Source organism: Sus scrofa, chromosome 1, assembly GCF_054392235.1.
Source record: "Sus scrofa isolate SSC_HxYL_T2T_F1_AM1 chromosome 1, Sscrofa_HxYL_maternal_Yorkshire_Landrace_v2.0, whole genome shotgun sequence".
Lineage (NCBI taxonomy): Eukaryota > Metazoa > Chordata > Mammalia > Artiodactyla > Suidae > Sus > Sus scrofa.
Window position 1 is genome coordinate 73874929 of NC_139383.1, and position 18800 is coordinate 73893728.

The window sequence follows — 18800 nt, forward strand, 5'->3', positions numbered from 1 at the left end:
CTCCAAGTCAGCATATTTACATGGGCACCTACCTAACTTCTAGCCAGGAGTCAGCATGGGAAACACAGAGCCAGCACGAGGGGCCTTGCTGGGTAGTGTGAGAAGGGTTTCTCAGCCACCATAGTTTGAGGCATCCTTTCCAATTGATGGCTTGGCCAGTAGCAGCAGAATACTAAAAATCAGTTCACCAAGCCTTGATTTTACATCTGCAGGTTCTGCTCTCCAAAGACAGATGGCCTCAGCCTTCTCATAGTCACCTCAATTGAAAATGCCCCTAATTTCTCCACCAGAGTAATTTAATCTGGTTGACAAAGCAGTGAGTAATGGGAAAATGTGGGGCAAAAAAAAAGCGATGGCCTTTAAATAGCCAGAAAAGCATTGGGAACTGTAATTTTCAACACGTTCTAGTATCGCTCATTCAAATGACATTAAAGGAAGAACAAGAGGGTGAAAGATTTTATTTCCAGTACCGGAGTGAGAATTGACCAGGTCAAGAAGAGTGTCACTAGTCCATAAGTAGCATGGGCCCAAAAGAACAAAAAAGCACGAAATATATGATGGCTATTTGGGTGATATATGTTTCTGAATAAGGAACCAGGCTAGGGTCTTGTATGTGGACCAGAGTCGTTACTAAAAATATTAACCCGGCTTCAGCCAATTTCAGAAGATGCAATGACGAAATTGCCCATAGTCCCTTGAGATTGGAAAGTTCTTTTTATGATGGGTCCCCAAGAAATTACAGCTTTTCTCTAATGCCAGGACTCTCAGGCTTTGCCGGTTACAGTAGGGTGACAAGGCAAGTGATTTAAGATGAGGGAAGAACGCCTCTCTCCATTAAATCACATTGCCTCTTGCCCTCTGTAGTCCCGAGTCCGCTTGCCACAGTCTCAACCTGCCGTAATTCACTTGCATTCTCTGACCCTTCCTGATCTTCTGTGCACACGTAGTGCTGTTTTTCTTCTACGCTTTCGGAAACCCAGTGCAAGCGTATGGTTACGGAAATTAGAAATGCATCCGTTAAAGAACTATATGGCTTTTGTACCCTGACAGTGAATACTGTTGGGTGACATGTTAAAGCCAAAGGGAAAAGCATTAAAAACCAAAACCAAACCTGGGCTGAGTGGTGGTAGGTGAGGCACTGGTGAGTGAGTTCTCCATATGCCTGTTGGTGACTCATAGTATTATCTCTTAGAGGAGAGTCTGTTGGTAACTTCCAGCAGGGTTCATCATTCCTTTTGCCATTTTCATGTGTATTACTATTTTTAAAAAATCATTTAAGGAGTTCCCGTCGTGGCTCAACGGTTAACAGGTTAACGAACCTGACTGGCATCCCTGAGGACGAAGGTTTGATCCTTGGCCTTGCTCAGTGGGTTAAGGATCCGGCATTGCCGTGAGCTGTGGTATAGGTTGCAGATGCAGCTCGGATCCTGCATTGCTGTGGCTGTAGTGCAGGCCAGCAGCAGCAGCTCAGATTTGACCCCTGGCCTGTGAACTTCCATATGCCACAGGTATAGCCCTAAAAAGACCAAAAAAAAAAAAAAAAAAAAAAAAAAAGAAGAAGAAGAATTTATGTCTTATGCATTTTTACAAAAGGTTTATATTTTGGTGTAGGCCAGCAGCAACAGCTCCGAATGGACCCTTAGCATGGGAACCTCCATATGCTGCAGGTGTGGCTGTAAAAAGAGAGAAAAGACAAAAAATAAAAAAAATAATTTAAAACAGACTCAAAATCAACTGTATCTTGATATCAATAATCCTATCAACTGTAGGCAGCTACAGTTGTCTTCACAGAGGTCATTTTTGCTAGCTCTTGGAAAATTATAGGATTTTTTTTTTTTCCATTCTGAAGTTACTCTGTTCCTGGATACCTGACTTTATATATTCTTGTTTGTTGATATGATTATGAGTGATTTTAATAGGCAGATATTTTCCTCGATGCAGAACTAATTAAGTTTAGTCAAAGATTGTAAAAGGTTGGAAACTTCCTTTAATCTTCAACTTTTAAGACTCCAAATACCAGTTCTGCAGCTTCTGTAAGCTGAAAAAAAATCCCCCCAAATAATAAGGAAAACAATGTATAAACATTTCCCAAGCTATTCTCTCCACAAAGAATTCCATTTATAAATGGAATACTCCCTTCTTTGTCTTTGCCTTGGAGCTTGGGGGATAGCTGTTTGTATTTGTACATTTTCTGAATTTCTACAGTCTACACTTGTTTATGGTACATTGGGGAGTTCAGAGTAACCATTTGCAAATGTTTGAAGATATTCAAAAGAAAATATCCCCCTTCCTTGATTTTCCAGGGAAATGACATCTTCTCTTTAAGTAAAATAATCAGTGGAAAAAATGTGTTCATGAGTAACCCTTTCACCCTCACTTTTTCCATTCCCAAGGAGGGGCAAGACCTACAGCTTCCCACCTTTGTGGCTCCCAAATTTCTTGTGTGTTTCTAAAACCAGAAAGAAAATCTAAGGTTCTTGTCCCTCGACCCCATTCCAAGAAGCTCCCCCAGCCTCAGCAGCAGGGGTTCCTTCTATTTTTTGTTTTCTCCGCGAGAGCTGAAAAAGAGGGCTGTAGTTTTGGCTTTTTGGAGTTTAGAGTTTCATTACTAGTCTGGTCACAGAGCCACAATCCCAGAAAGGAGTGTTTCAAGAGGGGGTCAGGGGACGTGCCTCATTAGGAAAGCCAGAAGGGTGGAGGTAGCAGGTAGCATTTTGCCAACTTGGTTTCTCCAGCTAAGAAGTTTGAGAGAGTCAGCAGCCTGCAAAGTCAAGTCCATCCAGTCGAAATATGACTGTAGGCGCCAACTATGAAAGTGAGGAAAAGAGGAAAAACTGAGAGAAGAAATCAGTACAAATAGGATGTGTCACATCCTCTGCCAGACTTGAGGCTTTTGACATTCTAGTGCTTGATTGTTGGAAATGTTCATTGGCGACGTGAACCCCGGATGGTAAAGCTCTGCCCGTCTGTCAGAATGCAGATGGTTGTCCAGTTCCAGGTGTAGGTCATTCAAAGAGCCAGTGAGAAATGGCCAGGTCTCCCTCACATGCACGAGTGAGAGGTGAAGGCCTGGGAGAGCACTTGCTGGGATCATTTCCAACTCATAGAGGAGAGTTTTCTGGATGAATAGTGTCAAGGTTGACCTTAGACACATCTCGTTCAATGTTGCCGGGTCACCTTTAACCCTTAGGACAAGGGGGTTGAGGAGGGTTTTGAGGCACAGGCATCTGGCTTTTAGGTATTATTTCAATCAGACTTTGATGCAATAGGCAATGGCATATGTGACTGGGTATTTCTTTCTTTCAGATGTAGCCATAACCCTCCATCTTCAGCAGGGCTGGGACCGGTGCAAGGCACGCAAGGTGCTTAGTGTACAAGCTTTAGAGAGGGATTCACTCACAGGGTCAAGCACTGTGGCTCTAGTCTTGGTCCTGATATCCAGACCTCCTGATTTATGTGACAGCTTCCCAAAGCTGGTCTCCATGAACTAGTCCCTGCACAGCCTTCAGCCATCCCCCGTGGAATTTTGTGGGAAATTTTATGTGCTGTGCATGGAGGGCTTTTCCCGGGAGGCATTTTGGCTTCAGAAAATGAATACTTTATATCTCTGAAGAATTATTTTATATCATCACCAAGCAACATCTGAGTTGGAATTTTTCTTGTTACTCTAAGGAAGCTGAATTAATTTTAAGTTTCTCTTAAAACTTGAAATTTATTTCTAGCAAATTTTGCTTTGGACCTAATATTGCAGAATCACTGTTGCAGCTACATAATGTTGCCATTGCCCTCAATAAGATTGCCCTAGTGACAAAATGCGAAAGGGGATAGACCTTTCTTCAAGTTACTGTGAGTGCCTATGGGGAAGAAGAAAAGGGAAGCAAGAAAAGACACGAGCTAGATACATGTCCTGCACTTGGATCTTTAAAGTTGATACTGTCTAGGGAGATGCTGGCCTTCAGTGGACACCTTCTACCCTATTGTTGAGGCCAAGGGAGTGGAATGGCTGGAGCCTGAGAAGTGGCCAGATCAGTAAACACCAGGGCATTAGCGTGGCCGTGTCTGGAAGCACTACTGGGCTGGTCTCCCCAGCTCCCTAGCCTGCTGCTTCACCTGAAGAGGGTGTACTTGAAAAGGTAAAGGCATTCCACCAGCTACTAAGAAGCCACTGCCTAGAAGGGCACTGGAAATAAGTTCCCTGTTTGGTTTCCAATGAATCACTCCCTTGCCAGCCCGAATAACTGCTTGGGCATCCTGGTTCAATCATTTACACCTACCCTCATGCAGACAAGCCTCGCGCAGGGGCAGAGGTGTTTGCGGACCAAAATACACCACAGCATGGAACACTTACCTCATCTAGCGGAACACTTACCTCCATCGCCAACACTCTGCCTTTTCCAGACTCCCTTGTTCAAAGAGACTGTGTCAAAGGGACAGAGGGTGGCCACTCCAATTTTCCTTCCCCCTGTCCCATGCAGAGTTATTTTGTATTCTTCAGCTGCTGATTTAAATGCATAACACTTTATATTGCGGATGCATGTTAAGGAAATGCATTCTGCATGTGTAAACTTTTTTTTAAAGCCTCAAACACATAAAAGGAATCATTTTCAGAGAAACAAATAAATTAGCTTTAGAAGATAAACAATTCAGAACCATCGTCACTTAACAGGGTCCCATCGTCAAGGAAAAAGGAGTAAACTCCATCTCAGATGCTAACTCTAAACACTAACCCCGGAGAGCTTTTCTCCAGATTTGTGGATTTCCACAGCATTCTGCTTGAGAAAAAAAGTAGGATGGGGTCAGGATTGAGAACATTTAGGCCATCAACAAGGAGAGGAAACCCACATGCATGCACATGTGTGCACACAAATTATTTCAAGGGTCATTTAAAAGATTCTAGTGAAAATGACCGGAACAAAAGCACAGGACAATAATAGCGCACACTGGAATTCATCTATTGAGCTTTAAAATAGCTCCTGAGTGTAGTAAACATTCTTGATTTGGACACTCGTCAAGTGACCCCTGAGATCCCCTAACTATGTTCTTAGCACCAAACTACAGCCAAAAGCAATGACATGCTCCGCTCGTGCAATTTTACTGGATGCACAGGTCTGAATAGAGGAGGGAAGCTGAGAGCGGGACTGCCTTTCCTTGTGGGCGTGGGGTCAGGACTGGGACAGTCCAAGCCGTCCAGCACGCCCCAGCCCCATTCCATCCAGAGAGTTGGCTGCAGTGCTGGTCATCTCATCATTTCCCCCTTTGAACCTCTAGTTTGTTTTCTTTCTTTGATAGCAAGCTGTGTTTTGTTTGGGGATAAAAAGGGAAGTAAGAATGTGGCTGATGGCCTTTAAAGAGCAGAAGGGAGAAACACACTTTATAGACTCATTTGATATGAAGGATTGACCTAATGTCCAAAAAATGCAATTAAAAAGTATATCTCTCCTTCATTTGCATGGCTTATTTCCCCAGACATGTTTTTGGTATTGAAAATGAATGGTATTCCCATACAACATGTGTCTCAATTTGTAATGATATCCTCCTTGCAGCTGGCTTAGTTCTCCAACTGTTTCTAAAATGTTACTGTCTTAAATTTGAGCCAACCTACAATAACAAATTATCTAGAAGCAAAGTAGCTAAGCTGCATTTGGTGAGAGAAGGGGAAACCCTATATTTCACCCTTCAGCTCTTGTTTTGGAAATTCAGGAGGTAACATGATCTTTTTCTAAGGAAATCTACACACGCACACTTTAAAAATTGTGCAGATTGGGTGTTGTGGCAGCAAGAGTGATCAGGTTTAAGTTTCTCTGCAAAGTTCTGCATCCCATCAACAAGGCCTTTTGATATTTTAAACCCATATTTAGAGTAATTTCAAGATACTTGGAGCACATGTGGTTAAATGTAAAAGTTTGTCATTGTGATTTGTTAGATGCTTATACTTTAAATATTTATAAGCCATTTTTAAGTATTTTATACAAGCTTTCTCCTGCTGTAATACTGTAATCGAGTGGTACCTGAGTATCCTCTGAACATGTAGTAGATGCTCAGCGAAGTCACTGCAGCACGTGAGCACGTTCTTCCTGCTTTTCTGGTTTTAAGGTTTTAATTCAAATGTCATTTTAAAACAGATTCAGCTTATTTTAAAACTGTATAAAAAGTCAATAATAGGATTGGTTGTCTGTGATTTTTTAAAAAAAATTACCAGGTCCCCCAAAGGTAAAATGTTCGCCTTTGAATCATGTTGATTCCTACCTCTTTTCTTACCCTCAGAATAATGTGTCAAAATTTCCGTTAGAGTGTTGGATCTAAATCTGTGTGCATGTGAACTTAAAGTGTCATATTGTTCCTCTGAAATGTCTTAGGGACAGTTTGTTGGTGTTTAGATTGGAATTCTTTACTATTCACCTTCAGCCATCTCGGAAAGTAAGACATCGGATCCCATCTTTATCATAAGTAGTCTGTTGGAGCACTTACCATGGCAAAGGGGAGAGGGAAAATAACTATTTTTTCAAACTCGGAATCCATTTAAGCTTCAGCGCTTATAAATTTCAAACTGACCACAGGCCTCTGGGGCTCACACTCTTTATAGCTGGCAAAATACAACCTTCTGGTAAGAACGAGGAAAAGAAGGCTTAAAGGGGGCTCATAAACTTGCTTGGACATCTAATAGCTCTTAGCAAACAGCATTTTCATGAGTTAAGTGTAAATGAGTCAGAAACATATAGATTGAATTTCTTTTAAAATACACATGGGTTGAAAAATTAAGGCCAAAGTGCTTGGCAAAATAAGTTTTGGTTTTAGCCAAACCCCCAAAATGTTTGAAAAGATAGTTCTACAATTTGCCAAACCAAAAATGTATCCAGGTCCCTCCATCTCCCTCATTTAATACGATGGCATCATAAACATGGGACCAAATGTCTATTTTCATATACCAAGGGCTGACAACATGAATCCCAAATACTAATTGAAAAGCTCTGAAAAACTGTGTTGTGGAAGAATGTTATGATCTTGCAAATGAAGATGAGTGGCCGTGGGTACAGGGTTCTGATTTTGATAGCAACCCTCACTGTCTGATCCTCTGATCAACTCATTCTCTGTCTCAGCTGTGTGTGTGTGTGTGTGTGTGTGTGTGTGTGCATGTGTGACGTGTGTCCTATGTACAGGAATAATAACTTAAAAATCCTATATGGAATGCTTAATTTATACTTACTTAATGTATTACAGTCCTCAAAGTTATAAACTCTTTGTTTTTTATTTTATGCTGCACCCCTAGCATAGGGAAGTTCCTGGGCCTGGGATCGAATCCAAGCCACAGCTGCAACCTACACCACAGCTGTAGCAGTGCCAGGGATTGAACCTGGACCTCTGCAGCGACCTGAGCCACTGCAGTTGGATTCTTAACCCACTGCACCATAGTGGGAACTCCAGCTTAATCATATCCAAACAGAGGGAGGCAGTAGCCTTTCGCTCATTTATGGTTCAAAGGTGGTCTTCATTTATTTCCCTAGAGGACATAACAAACCCATTTTTCAACTAGCCATATAGAACACTGACTCCATCAGGGTCACTGTTATTAAGAAACAAAAGGAAGGAAGGGAGGAAGGGAGGGACGAAAGGAGGAAGGAAAGAGGGAAGGAAGGAAGAGAAGAAGGAAAGAGGAAAGAAAAAAGTGGGAGAGGTAGTGGTAGGAGTCTTTGACTTGTTTTGAAGAGCCAATAACCTCATGAGAGACAAATAACCAAGGTCACTTTTATAAGCATCAGGCAGAACCTGCAAATGGATGTGACACTGTAGACAGCAGCCTTCAGCAAGGGCAAGGACCGGGGCAGTCCACGCATTATTGTAACTGAGTACTGAGCTCAGGGTTGGTGGAATGGGCACATGGGTCTTTACTGAGCAAAGAATGAGTGTCAGGAATGAATAGGTAATGATAGGGTTCCATGTAACAGGTGTATTTGGAGTTAAGCTCTAAAACTGGGGAGGACCATGAGTGAGTCAGGAGTGGAGGAGTAAGGGAGGGAGTAGGATGCCGAGAAGAAGAGCCTGAGTGAGGGACAGCCTTCTCCTTCCCTGGGCTAGAGCAGAGGGCTTGGCTGCAGAAGGAGAGGAGGGGGAGGATGGAGGAGGGCAGGTGGGCAGTGGAGCAGGAGGTTGTGGAACCCATCCACTGCACATTAGGCAACATCAGCACAACCTGGAGCAGAGGAGTGATGGGAGGAAGTCTGTGTTTGAGGAGAAGTCTTTCTGCAGCTGTTTGTAGACTGGAGGGAAGCGAGAGAAAGACTGGCGTCACTGAAGCCGATCGTTGCGTTCTGATGACAGGCTAATGACCAGTGGTTGATTCTGAACATTGTGGGATGTTATCGCTGCAGTGTGAGGGATGAAGCCTGCCATGTCTCTGTTTTAAGTATGCAAAGCCATCATGGCAGTGCGGGGGGCGGGGGGGGGGGATGATGGATTCTTAGCACCGAGATTCGGCCTGAAGAGGCTTCATAAGCACACAGTGGAAGGAAACCTCACAACTGATGGAACAGTCCAAAGTTAGTCAAGGGAGGTGCTGGCTGTGGTCCAGATTGCCCTGGAAATAGGGCCTCCACCCTTCTGAGGACCAGCTGCTCTGAGCCTTAGGTTAGCAGGGCAGGGCGTGGTGCAGGCCATCGGCGGTCGTCTAATGGGCATGTGAGGCAGGCAGCAGTCTGCCTAGCAGAGGATTTCCCTGAGGATGGACATGGAGCCTGGACAGCAGCTGTAGTGATCCCAAAGCTCTGTCCTTGGACTGAAGGCAGCCACCAGGCTTGGGGGTGTCGGGGGTGGGCGGCGGGTGGCTTGCTCTGCCTCAGACACCTTCTGAGATCTACACAGAAGCTGAACCAGATCCTCCCAGGGCCTGCAGGGACTTTTGCAGAAGTTAGACAATTTTTGGAGATGTCCTTTTATCCTGTTTACTTCCCAAGCCATAGGCTTTCTGAAGCTACCACCGGTGGTGACAGTGGGCCCCAGGTAGCCAAGGAAGGCAGCAGCATGGTTGAGGGAATAAAAACATCTGATTTGGGGTTTTGACTGACCTGGGTTCAAATCCCAACAGAGCCAGTCAATAAGAGAGGGAGGAAGCAACTTTACCTTCCTGAGCCTCAGTCTCTAGTTGCTGTGAGGAATGGATAAGAAAACATATGGAGAGGATGTCACATCCTGGGTCCCTAGAAATGGACTTACTGTCCTATTAGAAAGGCTGTGATGTCTGGGAGAAAAGTACAGAGTGATGTCTGCTTAGATCTGGAAACTGGCTTTGTCTCTTACTAACAGTGCGTTTGGGCAACTTTTGTAACCTCTTGTGCCTACATTCTTTTCATTAAATCAGCGTAACAGCTAATAGTTACTGAGCACTTTCTAGATGTAAGCCATGTTCCAAATGTTACATGCCCACAACAACCCAATGGAATACCACTATTAATCCCATTTTATAGATGAAGAAGCTGAGGCACAGAGGGGTTAAATATCCTACCCAGAGTCAATGGCCAGTAAATAGCATCACTGGGATCTGACTGGCAGCCTGCAAAACCACTGAGCAATCACCCCTACTTCAATAGGGGTATCAGGTTCTGGTGTGAACAACAGGAGTCAAATGCCCAGGAGGCACCTGGCATGTATACAGTAGGAGCACATTATAAGAATTGTCATAGTGGCCCCTGAAGCCCAGAACGTCTTTCCGCAGTGTGTAATGGAAGGAAATGAAACACTTCCATGCCTTTCACCTCGGAGGTTAGGGAAACTGTTCCAGAAATTCTCCTAAGATGTCTGGTTCCACTTTTACAAGTAGAGACTGGGACAGACAGAGCAAGAGCTCAAGGTCATGGTGTGCAGCAGCCAGGATTAGAACCTGAGTCCTCATCTGCCTTTCCCCTCTGTGGGACACGGGATACGACCAGAGCTGCTTGAGTTACACGCCCGGTGCCAAGGACCAGAGTCATATTTTTGTCACCCGCAGCCTCGCTTCCTCACACTGGGCAGCTGATTTCAGAGAGGAGATAGGTTGAACCTGAACATCTGGGATTGAAGTGTAGAAGGGTTGCAAAAAAGCAGTTATTAACCTCTCTCTCCATCTCCAGGGCTGGTTTTTTTTTGGGGGGGTGGGGAGGTGCAGGGAATCAGTATGCTTGCTCTTATTCTTTACAGTGAAGTTTCCATGAATATGAAGCTCTCCTCTCTCTCTCTCTGCTAATCGGCTGGTTGTAAAGAATAAATAAAATGTCAGACTTCTTTTCCAGATCTAGCCTGAGATCTTAAAATCTATTGATCCATAGCTACTTACCACATATAAAGCTGCCTTTTTTCTCTAGGTTCTCCCTTCCCTTTTTTTTCATAGACTACCGTGTTCACATTATCTAAATAAATAACCAACTCAGTACAATAAACACCTACTTTTTTTCGTCCAAGGCAGACTTTTTGGAAGGCACGAGAACCAACCTCAGCTAGTTTGTGTAGTGGATAGGACTTGAATGGAAATGTAATTGTCGGGTTTCTTTTCCTTTCTTTTTTTTTTTTTTTTCTTTTTGCTTTTTAGAGCCACACCCGAGGTATCTGGAAGTTCCCAGGTTAGGGGTTTAATCAGAGCTGCAGCTGCCGGCCTACACCACAGCTACAGCAATGCCAGATCCAAGCCACGTCTGTGACGTACACCACAGCTCACAGCAAAGCTGGATCCTTAACCCACTGAGTGAGGCCAGGGATCGGACCTGTGTCTTCATGGATACCAGTCAGGTTCGTTTTTGCTGAGCCACAATGGCAACTCCCAGTTGTTATTTCTTATCAAATAACGTCTCAGGGTTCTTGTTTGCAAAGCAAGGGGACTGAACGATGCATGTCTCTAAGGCCCCTTCCAGCTCTGACAGCATGACCCCTGCTTATAGAGGCAAGAAGCGGGGAGGTGGAAACCTGGTCTAGGGGGCATGCCATGGAGGGGAGCGTGGATTTTTGGGGTTGTAGGAACTGGGCTTCAATCCAGCTTTGCCCCTTGCTAGCTGGTGCCCTTGAGCAAGTTCATTAACCTTCCTTGGAAAGCTTCCTTATTTGTAAAATGGGGACAGTAATAAATACTTCGGCAGCGTTGTTGTTTCAATGAAAGTAGTATACAAAATATACTTGTTTTCAAGGGAAAGAAATACATAAAAGTGCCTAGCACAATATTTGTCCTAAAGTAGGTACTCAGTAAACTTTGACTCCTTTCTTGGAAAACACTGCAGCTTTCCCAAACCATCGTAGGAGGTGCTTGGTCCTGAAAGCCAGGAGGGGAGTGGGCTCCAGGCTCCTCTAAATTTCTGGCAAAAAATTAGCTGTACCATGAAGTTATTTTTCTCTTTCGTGAATGGATGTAGCCACTTTCTCCAGTGCATTTGCCAAAATGTGCACTGTTAGTCATGAATTCCTGCCTGCTTTTAGAAAAGGACCAGAGATAGGGTAATTTGTTTTGCTCTAACTCTCAGGTTCCAGAAAAGATTTGAGATAAAGAAGATCCATCGTCCAGGGTGCAGATAAAGGCTTTGGTGAGTGCCCAAGGGGGGATTTGATGGTTCAGGGTTCTTTGTCCCCAGGAACTTTTAGAGGTCAGCAGGAGATAGCAGTGGTCCCTTGTATGAATGGCCTCTTCACCCATTTAACTCATAGAACCAGGAAAGCAAAGAAAAGCAAAATTTAAATTTTTAAAACAAAGAATTAAAGTGGAGTTATCCCAGTAGGGAGTTTTATGTGGCTGTGATTTTTATTGATTAAAGAGTAAAATAAGAGATACTGCTAAAGGAGAAAATGATTAAAAAAAAAAAAAATAGAGTTCCCGTCGTGGCGCAGTTGTTAACGAATTGGACTAGGAACCATGAAGTTGTGGGTTTGATCCCTGGCCTTGCTCGGTGGGTTAAGGATCCAGTGTTGCCGTGAGCTGTGGTGTAGGTTGCAGACTTGGCTCACATCCCAAGTTGCGTGGCTCTGGTGTAGGCCGGCAGCAACAGCTCTGATGGGACACCTAGCCTGAGAACCTCCCTATGCCATGAGAGTGGCCCTAGAAAAGGCAAAAAGACAAAAAGAAAGAAAATAAAAGCAAGGCCTTGTGTTTGGTTTAAGTTTTTTTTGTTTTTTGTTTTTTTTTAAACATATGAGCCTTAGCTTATCAGAGCCACAGGGTGGGCAGCACCATGGTGATGGAGTTGTAATTGAGATCAGAGCCCAGCACTGAGCTGAGCTGAAGCTTACCCTTGGTCCCACAGCCCTCTCCTCACCACAGGTTATTTCCCATACCAATCACTCTAGAAAGGAGAAGGGGTGTTTTTAAATTACTTTCATCAATTAGGAAGCTATAAGAAAAGAGATGCCATCTACTTCGTAAATGAAAATGGTTTCCAACTTGGTAAAAGCCACTTCAAAACTTTTCATGCAGCAATGGTGATGGGGGAGAAAGGGAATCACTTTTTTGGCAGACCTCACCAAGCCCTGGCCCTTCTGGGATGAGCTTAGTGCAGAGACCATTCACTATCTGGCATCACACCGGGCTTATCAGCTGCTACAGGTGGCTCTGTTCATTGACCACAGGTCTGTACCCTTGTGAGTGTCCAAGAATAGCTGCGGCTACCTGAGAGCAGCCCAGTCCTGAGGGACTCATTATTGTCCCAGATAAACAGCGTGGCCAGAGCCAGCACGTAATAGCTGTATTTAACCGTAATAAGTGATGGGCCAACGTGCCCAAGTGAGTGGCATCACGGGCAGGGCCTGGGTCACTGGACAAAAGCAAGCCAGCCTGGCAGTGGGCATTTCTTGCACATCACAGAGTTGATGCCAAAGGTTTTTGGACTCCGGGGAATAAATATGACAGTCCCAGTGAACTTGTTTTCTAGACACATAAGATAGGACAGACCTACTGGATTTTGATTATGCCAATGCAAAGGTATTTGAGAAAGCAAAGAAGAATACAGGTTTGGAAAATGGATTAGATTAATGGAGGCAGGCTTCCTGGTAGAGGTGGAATCTTGTACCACAGAGGGACTGTCTTGGAAATGTTGGCATGTAGAATAAGAGACAATTTCTCTGGAGGCACACTTACTTTGGGGAGTGGTTGCCTGGAAATGATAACATTTCCTTTTAAATGTAACCAGCATATGTCTTAGGCTGTAAAGGCCAAAGAAGAAAAGGTGAGAGTGACTCTATGTTGACAGTATCGACATTGAAAGAAGTTATTGATCCTCAGGCCTATTTTTGTTTTCTCTAATGTTCTGAAAATGCTGTGATGAAGGAGGAGAAGTCACGCAGTACATTCTTAGCAGTGCTTTCCTGATGAAAAGGGAAAGTGCCGGGGGACAGAGGCGCACGCAATGCACTTGGTGTGCCACCATGACTCCATGGGGGACACTCTTCATTCTTCTGGCCAAAAGGGGCAGCTGGACCTGGTGTTCTGAGGACACCTGGTTGTACATGCCCGCTGGAGTCCATGTGCTATGGAGCTGGTCTTCATATATGGTGCATACCCAGTACCTGGGGTGGGCTCTGTGTGTCTGTGTGCGTAGAACAGGGCCCTGAGTTGTCATGCCTTCAGACAAGCCCTCAATTCAGAGGAAAACCCAGATGGCACAAGTAGAGCCACTTCCCCAGAACCTCCTGCATTAAGGGACATTCCAAAAATCCCTACCAAAGGTGAGTGTGTATGTGTGATTGATAGAAGACTTTGAAACTTGGGACTTCAGGGTCAAGAAATTCATAGTCTTTCTTACTCATTAATAACAACTTGATGTGGCTTTAGCTCAAAGATCCTACAGTCACAGAATATGAGAGATGGAAGATGTAATAGAAAAACCTCACTCAGGCCTTCATTTCACAGAGGAAGAATCCAGGCTTGAGGAGGTTAAGGAATAGGCTCAAGGTCACATGGCTACTTAGGAGTCACACTGGCCTGTTACCTGCGTCTCTGTCTCACTTATTGTAGTAATTTCTTCTTTGCTCAGATCAAGAAATGTAGACAGAGAGGACAGGCTGTGCCATAAGGTGCCTCTGCGTGGTGCAGGCCAAGTTGGAACCAGCTCTGGCTCTGGACCTTCCTGCCATGGTCACTTTCTAAAAATCCAAGCTTGCTTCCTCCCCGCTTTTGAGTTTCATACCTTGCAAACCAGTAGTTCTCAGGAAGGGGACACCCAAGCTTGGTTCTTCATTGATTCCAGAGTCCATCCTGTGTCACCAGCAAGGGCCTACCCAGAACCAGCCAGAACCAAAAGGACAAATGAGGATGACTTCCGTCCACCCCCTCCTCAAATGTCCCTAGAGATCACCACCCTCTGGCCACTCTGTGGCCTGGCAGGTGTCCCCGACTCCAGACTCGGCGAGTGTGTGGTGAGAGGGAAGGAAACGAAGGGCACAGAGCACAGATCGTCTCCTTTGCCATTCTCTTAAAATAAGCCTGGTGTGAGGAGGCTTTCCGAGCAGCAGGAGTGGGGCTGCAAAAAATAGAGTGTGGTGCAGCTGCACCCTTTAGAACTTTGGGGGAAAGCACATATTATTTACTAGACAATAATAGATACCAGAAAATAATGATGATTATTATAGTGTTTGGGATGGCAAACGCTGTAGTTAAGGTTCCAGAATGGCTCTCATTATAATCCCGTTTTCCCAGTCCCTTATGAAAGCCTTGAGATTGTCTCCAAGTAAGCTGACACTGTCCATGTTTGGCCTTTGTCCAAAGGCGATTTTAATGTAAGGGAACTTATTTGAGAGATTTTCCTCTTTTGGAGGGTCAAGATTACATTCAGAAAGAAAGCTACATCCTTGAAAAAGCAATTGTAGCATTCTTAAGTAATTCAGAACCATGGTGTTTCCCAGTCACTGGAAGAAAGCATTAAACATCTTTTTTTTTTCTTTTTTCTTTTCCTTTTCAAAGAAAGGATTCAGAAGTCCCCGCTGACTATAAGATTTGGTCACTCTTGGTCCCAAGCCCAGAGATGGGGAAGGCTTTCCTCCCTCCATAGCAAGTTCTAGCTTGTGCTTCCTAAACAAAAGAGAATTGTCCCCAGAAGAAGCTACACTGTCTTTGGATCCATTTGTCATTTCCGAGGTCCCTTCCCAATCCTTTGTGACCTCTCATTTGATGGTAGCTCTTGGAGATTTTAGTTTTGCATCTCTTCTTGCCATTGTCAAAAGAAAGAAAGAGAAAGAATGAGGAAAGAGAAACTGAAAGAAACAAGGAGAGAAAGAGAGAGAAAGGAAGAAAGAGAAAGAAAGAAAAGAAATTAAAGTAAGCCCTTTATTCAGAGATAAATAATCCACATTTCCAAATCTGACCATGCCAAATGAAAAGGTTTCCATGGCCTTGTAATTCCACTCCCATTGCATATTTGTGGTGTTTTGCATTTTCACTTTGGTTATTTAATATACATATTAAATGCACACAGACCTGGTGATTTAATGTGATTTGGGGAACTCAGGCATTTCCTGTCATGCACATTCAGATTTTCAAGCCTTGTTTTTGGCTGATCATTATTATCGTTACCGTTAACACCAGGATTTGGACAGCGGGGTTCAAAGCACAAGCTTGGACGGAGTCCTTCCCGTGGGCATTTTGACCTCCTCACACTTGTACTAAATTCATGCTACAGACACTCTGAGCAAGTTTCCAGGTCTCTTTGTGGCCTCCATTTCTTCAGCTATAAAGTGAGGACATTGTGTATATTATCTCTGGGGTCCCTTCAAGTTCCACATTCTGCCACCTGTAATTATTTGTTCATTGTTCTAGGAATAATCTCAACAGTTGTAAAGATGTTTACGAGTCCTCTGTCACCACCTCATGTGAGCCAAATTTTACCCATTCATATTTCTCACATCCCCATTTATTGGCAGGAAAAAAGGTCCTGTTTGGGGACATGGGGGACAGGAGCTATTTGACTCTCATTCATTTGACAAACATGTGTCGAGCCAGACTTGGGGCTGGGTGTAGGGATGTGAGCAAAACAGACAGCCCCAGACCTCAGTTTGGCTGCCCAACTTCTGCGTGGCTGGGCTTCCTGGGGGTGTCCTCAGGAGGTTGTGTTTCAAACCGAGAGACTGGTAGCAAATGAAATAAACCAGTAGGGATAGAGAGGCAGAGCCCCAAATCTGTGGTGGAAGTTGGGATGGGCGTTCCCCAGAAACTGACTTTCCCGGTGAACGGTACTGTTCAGACCCTCTGCCCAGGGATCCAATCCCATGCTTGATTTGGCTTTGGAGGGATGTGAATGGCTTACTTTTGTCAGGCGAGTCCCACAGAGAGGGACACTTCTTCCGGCTCAGTTGCCCCTGGAAGAAACCTTTGAAGAAAGGTCTACACCTCCCAGGAATTTTTCACATGCTGAAAATTCCATGTCATGGCCTTTTTCCTTTGCAGCAAACCCCAGGGCTGTTACCCGAGGGCACGGGGGTGAGGTCCATAGCACCAGGATTCCCCAGTCACCTTGCTTGGCTTTGAGGTGACCTTGGGCAACTCCAAGGCACCTCCCGCCAGTGAAGCGTGCAGTAACGTGGAGAGTGAAAGTTGCCTGGTTGCAAAGGATGCTGTTGCGGTCTCTGGGTGAGGGCGTGGTGCGCCACGCTCATTATGGTATTCCAAAAAGCGACTCGAGTTTCATTTCCTCACACAAAGCTGGCAGGGCTGACTCTGTGCAGAACCGTGAATGAAAGTCGTGTGGAAATCAGGCTGTGCCGCCTCACTGCTGGGGCCTCATCTCAGTCTGACCTGACGGCTGGAGACTGCTGCTCTGACTCATGCCTGGGTTCTCCCCAGCCTGGGGGTGGGGTAGGGGGGTGGGGGGTTGGTCTGGCGGATTCTAACAAACCCCTTGTCCTCTTTTTCTAGGAACGCTCACTCACAGGGTACCTTGCGTGGAGAGAGGGCACAGAGCAAACTATGTCTCGCCATCCAATGACACCAGCTGGTCAGCTCACCACCCCCTCTGGCTGAAACTCAAGCAAATAAAGCCGCTTCCTGTCATTAAGCATCTCAGAGGAAGCAGCCCTCCCTCGGTGGCCTCTAGCCCAGAGAAGCCAGCACGTCTTGGACCCACCAAGCAGGCCCAGCCTTCCTGCTGCCACCATCTCTGCTTCTCCCCAGAGGAACTTAGGGATTTTTGCCCCTGGTTTAAAAAACAACAACAACAACAACAAAACAAAACACCAACGAAACACAAGGACCAATGTAGGTATTCTCCCCGCCCCATCTTCAAGGCTCAGAGGGTGAGGCTGGAAGACGATACGGATTTGAAAACAAAAATCTTTTTTTAATCTTTTTAAAAACTGCTGTGGTTTTGCTGCTACACGAAGAGTTGTGATTTGCATTGTACGGTTTTGGACCTATACTGTTCACGTTTTGACGGCGGGGAGGGATCCTTCTGGAGTCCCAACACTTCAGCTTCATCTCTGTCCTGCCCAGGATGCACTTTTAAATGAAGAGTTAGAATATTTTATTGGCTAATATACTTTTCTTGTTATTTTTACAAAGGCCACCTTTATCCTTTTTAATGCCATATTTTCAGTGTTACACTTTTATGGCTTTTAATTTTCGATTTGACAGATGTAAGAAGCAGCATGAATAGTTTATACTGTGGTTTTTCAGAGACTGAATGCCAAGAGAACTCGGTAAATGTTTATTCTTCTCAGCTTTCTCTTTAAATTCCCCTAAATAGTGCCCCATTTGGGAACAGAGCAAGAGTGTTGAACTGAAGACCAAAATGCCCTCAAGGTGTAAAATAATCCGAGGGGGAATATTTGCTGGGCGTCACGAAAGACTTGGATGAAATTTCAACCCTGATGGTTTTCGGTGATCCAGGAAGTCAGTGAAGCAATGTCTCTATACGCAGAGCCCTTTCATGATAATTAGAATGGTATGGACAAACCAATGAAAACAAGAGGGAAAGTGAGAAAGCTCACCCATGATTCTGTTTCACTGTTTGCTTTCTCCTGTCATGGTTAAGAGAAATGTGCAATTCGATCCTCAGTCAGTGGGTGGAGGATAACAGGGTAGATTTTCTTGTGTGCACTTGTACAGTTGTAGCTGCGAGTCCAGAAGTCCTCTAGAGCATGTGTCCTGGCACTGAGTTGGTCGAGACAGTCGTGGAGTATCCCATTCTGATGAGTACAGAGAAAAAAAAAAAAAAAAAAAAAGAAAAAAGAAAAAAAAGAAAGAAAAAAATAAGAAAAAAAATCCAAAAAAAGAAGAAAACTAAAAAAAAAAAAAAAAAAAAGAATCAAATCACCTTGTGATTCAGTGTATCTGTTTACTAACTCCAATAAAGCAATTGTTCCCTCTGGAGGGGTCCGGGTGCCCGCCCCCCGTCCCCCGCCTGGACCCCTGCCCACAGGCCGCTGAGCCGGCAGCAGGAGGGTGGGGGGCGGGCGAGGCCGGGACGGTGTCACGCTGGCCTTGAAGCACCACGGGCCCGTGGATGCGGTGTACATACTGTATTTCTATATTCTCCTTTGTACAGAGTCACTTAACACGTCAAGCTACTGTTTTACAGGTGCTCCTTATTTATTAGAGCTGTGAGAGCTTGGGGATACACCTGGCGAGCGAGCTCGCTTTTTAAAAATGAAATTGGGGGGGCAGGGGAAATGGGGCGGGAGGGAGGGGGAGCTCGCAAGCCCGGGGAGAGATTTATAAAAGTGAATAAAAGGAAAACTTCCAGCAACCAGTTAAACCGACCGACCGACCCCAACACCAAATCCGCCCAGGCAGGGCGCCGCCGCCTCACCTCTGCGTGCCCGTTTCCCTGCGGGGCTCCCACGTTCTCCTCTCTCCCTGCCCGGTGTCCAAC

The 18800-nt window shown here is 44.9% G+C and overlaps 1 protein-coding gene across 3 annotated transcripts in view; it reads left to right on the forward strand.

Annotated features, from left to right (window-relative positions):
* The window catches only part of SOBP (sine oculis binding protein homolog), a 172589-nt gene extending 154351 nt beyond the window's left edge, over window positions 1-18238 (forward strand). For all 3 annotated transcript variants that reach the window (XM_003121331.7, XM_013992735.3, XM_084962140.1), the window contains one exon: window positions 16847-18238. The gene's annotated coding sequence lies outside the window, so the exon portion shown is untranslated. The remainder of the gene's footprint in view (window positions 1-16846) is intronic.
* Window positions 18239-18800: the final 562 nt, after the last annotated feature.